A 7,248-nucleotide genomic window follows, 5' to 3' on the forward strand; every position below is an offset into this window, starting at 1 on the left:
TCAGGTCTTTTGCCTCTTAAGTGGATTATTACATGAGTTGAATTGTATCTTTTCATTGTGGCAGGGTTTTTATGGTGGGCAGGTGAGGTGGTCACAGGGCATGGGGCTAATAAGCATTTACTATTTACTACATTTGTCTTTTTATAAAGTGTCCCCCAAAATATGATTAGAAGGCTAGCAAGCCTATATTTGAAGGTTTGTGTACTTTATATCTTCTAAATACTTACTGTATTGGGGCTTCCAGTTTATTCTTGGGGATGAAAATGAAAGTCTTTCATTTCAGATTCTTGGGTAACATCAAGTTATTGGAATTTATCTAGAGCCTATCATGATATGATCAGACGTCCATTGCATGCAGTTGTTTTATTCCAGAGTAAAATACTGAAATTGTGATTCTTAAGGAAGCTGTTCATTTCAGAGACAATTTGGATAGAAATAAATGTGTGAATGTTAATCCATATATGTTTTAGAAATTAGAAATACTTTTCTAGGTTCTGTGGGCTTTTATCAAAATAAAGAATTTCTAGGGATTTACTTAGGCCATAGGATGTCTAAATAATAATAATGTGAAAATAATATTACTACTAATAATAGCTAACATTTATTGGGCACTTACTGTGTGCCAGGCACTATTCTATTTTTTTAAGAATTTTTTTATAACAGCTCTATTGGGATACACTTTACCATAAAATTCACCCTTTTATTAAAGTGATGTACAATTCAGTAATTTTTCAGTATATTCTTATAATTGTGCATTTTAGAACATTTCTATCACTCCACAAAGAAACCCCACATCCATTAGCAGTCACTAGCTTTTCCGCAGGCCCTGGCAACCATCAATCTGCTTTCTGTCTCTATTGATTTAGCCAGGCACTATTCTTAAGTGTTTTTCATGCATCTCCTCCAGTCTTCAACATAAAGCACTAATAATTCTCATTTTACTGATAGAAAATAGAGGCACAGAGAGGTTAAGTAAATTGTCCAAGGTCACATAGTAAATTGATTTAAAATAGGAAAACACAGGTGAGATCATAGTAGAACACAGATTTGAATTGCATTGTTATGCACGTGAAATGGATACACCCCCCCCAGGGTATGTTCCCTGGTATTAGCCATTGCAACGTACAACTCACCAAAGGTCGATAATACGATAACTCTCGTTCTTTTGTTCTGAGTACTAGAACACTATATAAGCATCATCTGAGAAAAACACAAGAGCAGTTGTACATTGGGAAGAGTTCGATTAGCTGCCCTCACTCCTCCTTGAGCCCCTTTTCTTCCCCTCCCCGCTGCCCACCAGACGCCTACACCCCTCCCCTCTCTCTAAAAGTCTTAATCAACTTCTGCCTCTTTTGTTTTGATCTCCCAGAGGGATGGTTAATGCATCAAAATTTAACTTATCTATTCAGGTGTTTGTAGTCAAGGGATGCATCTGGTCGCTTATAGTACCAGCTATATTCGTAAGACCTCAGAGAGCAGTAGGGTGAGAATAGAATGTCTTCTTATTTGGGTTAAACTAGGTGGGGGAATAAATAACACAGCAAAGGCTTTGCCTTAATGAAGTCAGTGTTCCAGCCTGGTGGGAAGTGGCCACATGCTGCTCTTGTTCACTCTTTTCCCTTTCAGCGTCTTTGTATTCTGCACCATCACTGCTGGTAATTTCTTGTCCCTCTTCAATACTCTTGTTTTAATCCTGATCTTTCCTATAAATAACCTGTGAAAAGAATAAATCTGTAAAATGAATTGTGAATGTTAAATGTGCAAATAAAAAACACTGGAAAAGGAGAATTGGTGTGTGTCTTTTCTTGTGCTGAAAGGCATGGGGATATTTGCTACATACTGTTGTCAGATACAATATATTGTCATCAGGTAATGTTGAATATGGTGTAGGATTGCACAGACAGCAAGTTAGAAAGGGAAGTCACACTTACTGAGCGAATGCTATATGCCAGGCACTAAAATAGCCTCATTATAGAGTATCTCTAGTCACAGCAGCCTTTTGAGGTTGGTGGTGGTATCTTTATCTCAGAGTTGAGGAACCTGGACACAGCTGGATTCAGGGCTCAAACCTGAGAGGCTCAAACCTGTCTGAAGGCAGCCAGCTCTAATCTTGGATGGATGAACCAATAAATTAGTTTGAGAAATTCTGATAACTCTGAAACCTCCAGTCCAGAAGTTGGATGTATGATTTCTAGCACGACATAGAAATAATTGCCTGCTAGACAGTCACTAGAAAGTCCAGTGTGCTCTGCAACTTGTCATGTCTTAACTGAATGTAATAGAAAACAACAAATCTAATTCCATATTAGATCTGTTCCTTTGTCTTTAACTTTGTGCCCTGTTTTCTAGGCTTAGTCTTCCTAGCTCTGCACTCATGTAAAGATAACAAGTTGCAGAATAGAGAATAACATTTGTTTTGTTGGAGGTTTTGCAGGAACACCATGAATTGGCCCACGTGTACAGCTGCAAGAACAAAGAATTCCTACACCAAGAAGTTTGCAACAATCAACCACACCCCCTCCCCTGTTTTTTGCATAAAAGGAGCCTATATTCTGACTAGGGGAATGATAGTTCTCCAAGACATTAGTCTGACATCCTCTCGGTCTGCTGGCTTTCTGAATAAAGTTGCTATTCCTTGCCCCAACACCTATCTCCCGATTTATTGGCCTGTTGTGTGGCGAGCAGAACGGGTTTGGACTCGGTAACATGAACTCAACAGGTCCCCCAAAGCTTGCCCCTCATCCTAAATCCCTTATTTTAGAGGACAGCATCAACATTATACCCAGTTACCCAAGTTGGAAATCTAAGAATTTTCCCCAAATTGCCCCCTTACTTCCCTATATTTATTCTGTCACCAACCCTGCTAATTTTACTCATTAAACTCAGCTCTATGCCTTCCTCTCTATTCCCACTTCCACAGTTCGGTTCAGGCTCCCATCTTCTCTTGTTGTTTGGACTATAGCAACAAACACCTAAGTAATCTGCCTCCATGTTGCCCTCCTCAAATCTATTTGTCATACCGTTGCCATAGTTACCTACTTTTAAGTATAGATTTGACCACATCTCTCTTCAGTTTAAATCTCTTTGCTGCCTCCCCATCTTCTCTAGGACAAAGCTGAGACTCTATATAACATGGATTACGAGGGCCTTCTGTCATCTGACCCTAGCTTTCCTCTCCAGCCTCATTTTACACGACTCCTGGTCTTAAATTCTGTGCTGCAGCAACAATTAACTACTTGTTCCCAAGCACACACTGTGGTACTTCTCACCTCTGCGCTCATGCTGTCTCCTCTGGAAGGCCCTCCATACCCACCATTTCCTTTAAAAATCAGGCAGGCCTCACCTCATCCAGAAAGTCAATTTCCCCTCCCCCACTTCCTACCCTCTACCCCATTCTACCTGGTTTAGGTATTCTCTTTTCTGTGCTATTTTAATGCTATTCATTCCTTCAATATATATTTATTGAGTGCCTGATAAAATGAACAAGACAGAATCTCTGTCTTCATGGAGTTGATAATCTTCCTTCTCTTGTGGTTAGGTTCACATGTGTCACTGCACTTTCTACTGAATTAAGTTGAATTATACTCACCTATTTATTTTTCCTGCTAGATCATGAGCTATAAAAGGACAAAAATCATGACTAATTTACTTTTTTATCCTCAGAACCTAGCCTGGAATATTTCTTGAATGATTTAGATGCAGGAGGGTCATTCCAGAAGACCAGGTAGGAGGGAAACAGGAGTAAGGCTAGGTCTGATCCCAGGGGGACATGGGGAAAGGAGAGAAATTTAACTGCAGTGTGGAAAGCATACGAATAGAGGCTACAGGATCCCAGAGATCTGGTATTTTTATGCAGTGTGTTGAAGTTGATGGCCCATTGAGGCTAGGGAAGGGGGAGTCTGCTACTCTGCTATAAAGGGGAGATAATATGCTAGACATTTAGTATATGCTTTCATTGAGTCCTCCTTCATATTAGCCCTGCAAGCTGTGTGTCATTAGCACCATTTTACAAATGAGAAAGCGGAGACTCAGAGGTGAAATTATTTACCCAAGGCCTCACAGTAAGTGGCAGAGCTGGGACTTGAGCCCAGGTCTCTCTGATTCTAGAGAACATAATCAGTTAGAATTAGGTTCAACTGCCTATAACAGAAAATCCAAAACAAGAATGGTTTAAATAAGATAGAGACTCATGTCTCTCTTACACAGACAAAAAAGTCTAAAGGTGAGAGGTCCAGGGTTGGTATGGTGGTTTCCCTGACATCACCTGGAACCTAAGCTCTAATCTCTTGGTACAACCATCTTCAGAATTAGTTTCCTTCCTCATAGTCCAAGATGGCTGCTGAGCCCAATCCATTATATCTGCATACCAAGCAGCAGTTAGAAGTAGGGGAAGACAAAAGAAGCAGTTTTTCCCAGACAGTTCAGCTCCCTTTAAGCTCCCTTCTTAGAAGTTAAACACAGCACTTCTGCTTACATCACCTTGCTAGGAAACTTAGTCAAATGGGCATATCTAGCTATGGGGGAGGCTGAGAAATGTACTCTTTCAGCCAAGTGGATTGCTATTAAAGAAGTATAAAATTGGAGTATTGCTATTAAAGAAGAAGAGGGACTGGATATTGAGTGCAGCAAGCAAGCTCTGTCACAAATATTTATTTTAATAAATTTTAAGGATAATTTACATACAATAAAGTACTCATTTTAAATGTACAGGCTGATGAGCTTTGACAAATGTAATCACTTGTGTAATCACCACCACAAGCAAGATTTTTAATATTTTCATCATTTCTGAAAGGTCTATTGTGTCCCTTTATAATCAATGGCCTCCAGATGATAGTGATTTGCTTTCTGTCAACATAGATTAGTTTTTCCTGTTCTAAGGGGGAGGGGAGGGCTCAGTGGTAGACTGTGTGCTTAGCATGCACGAGGTCCTGGGTTCAGTCCCCAGCACCCCCATTAAAAAGAAAAAAACTCAAAAAAATTTTCCTGTTTTAGGATTTCATGCGATATTTTGTATCTGATTTCTTTCACTCTGCATGTTTTTTAGGTTGATCCTTATTGTCACATGTATCTCCTGTCTGTTCCTTCTTATTGCTCAGTAGTACTGTATGATATTAATATTCCAGTTTTTTAAAAACCATTTTCCTGTTAATGAGTGTTTCATCTGTATTCTAAAACTCTACACCAGAGCCACACTTCCCACAGGCTGCTTCCTGCGGTGACAGTGTGATAGGAATACTAAGGCAGGTTCATTCCTGGAAGACAGGGGACTTCTCTGATGGGTGGTTTTGGTTTAAGGACTCTTGGCCAGGTTTGCTGAACTTTTCTGATAACTGCACTGTAGTTAAAGATGCTTTAACCCAACCTTCCTTCTTTCCTCTTTTCCACAGTCAGGATCAGACCTGCATGATGGTCTGATAGATGTCCTAATCTCAACTCTTTCCTCATTTTCTCTCACGGGATTTTCCCTGATACATTTCTTGCACATTTAATCCAGTTTTTGACATCTTCTTCTCGGAGGACTCAGACTAACACAGGTGATTTCCAGCATTTGGCATTTTGAATAAAGCAGCTATGAACATTTTTGTTTAAATACTTTTATGGGATGTGCTTTCATTTCTCTTCGGTAAATAGCTTGGAAGGGAACTATTGAGTTACATGGTAAGTGTATGTTTATTTTTATTAAAACATTGCCAAGTAGTTTTCCCAAGTGGTTGTACCACTTTCCACTCACACCAGCAGTGTTTGAGAGATCCGTTGTTTCACATCCTTCCCAACACTTGATACTTCTAATTTTATAAACTTGGTGTTAATAATTTTAGCCATTCTAGTGCATGTGTAGTGGTATCCCATTGATTACCATTTTCTTAACCCTTACATAACCACAGTTTGATCCCAGGCATGTCTGAATAAAAAGCCTGTGCTCTTTCCACTATCTGAGACCCCTGGCACTAGAATGGGAGATGTGAGGAAAAATATTAAGGCATTAGGCAGAAAAAGGAATAGAATTAATGCTGGGAAGAAAAGGCTTGTATATGAATAAATGCTAAATAAATGGAGATGTAAATGAACAAGCGTATAACTAAGCTAAGACACTCAAAGTAAAAAGAAACAGGAATATTACTCGGCCATGAAAAAGGAATGAAGTACTGTTACATACTCCAACATGGATGAACCTTAAAATATTAGACTAAATGAAAGAAGCCAGATACAAAAGGTAATATATTGTGATTCCATTTATAAGAAATGTCCAAACTATGTAAATCCTCAGCTCTCTAATAAGTGACCTAGTAATTTTCTATAAGAAATGGATCCCTGATAGGAGCAGAGCGTGGAGACCTGCCAAGCTCTGCCATGTCTTTTTTTTTTTTTTGAAACTTCCATCCTAATCCATGCAGAAATGCTGGGGAAAATAAGCAAGATATGATATTCAGATGAGGTGAATAGCAAGAGAAAAAATATTCCATAGTGTTTGGAATTTGTTTATTTAGTATATTTGGGGGAGGTGGTTGGGGTGGGTAGAGATCAAAAAGAACTAATGTTTATTCAGTGGCAACTATGTGGCAGGCACTGGGCTAGATATTTTATATGTGTAATCTTCATTTTTTAAATTTAGTTTTATTTTATTTTGGGGGGAGATAGATTTACTTATTTAATTATTTAGTTTCTAGAAGAGGTACTGGGGATTGAACCCAGGACCTTATGCAGGCTAAGCACAAGTTCTGCCATTTGAGCTCCCCTCTATATGTATAATCTCTTTAATTTCACAACATCTATAAACTTTTGGTTGCAAGTAACAGGAAATCAACTAGCTTCAGCTATATTCACTTAACTGGAAGTCCAAAGACCTGGGTGAACTTCGGGCACGACTGGATCATACACTTGCTCAAGCAGTGTCTTTAAGGCTTTGTCGTGTGTCTTCTCGCCTTCTGTCAGCTCTGGAGGTTGGCTTCATTCTCAGACAGGCTGTCCTCATACAGTTGCAAATATGGCCTTCAGCTGTTATCAATGTACATAATTCTTAGAGTTCAGTCAAGCTCTCTGAAGGACGGGGACCTTCTCTTTCACAGCAACAATCCTCCCCTAAGGATGAACCCTGCCTAGGTAATTTGCCCTCCCTTGGAATACTGTGTCCAAGGAAATGGAGCAATCTGATTGAGGTTGTTTTGGGTCAAGTGCCTCCTTCTGGTGTGGTGGAGATGGACTCCTGTTGACTAATAACAGTTGGGAATCACACAGTGGAGGAGGAAC

The sequence above is a fragment of the Vicugna pacos genome, chromosome X, assembly GCF_048564905.1.
Source record: "Vicugna pacos chromosome X, VicPac4, whole genome shotgun sequence".
Classification (NCBI taxonomy): domain Eukaryota; kingdom Metazoa; phylum Chordata; class Mammalia; order Artiodactyla; family Camelidae; genus Vicugna; species Vicugna pacos.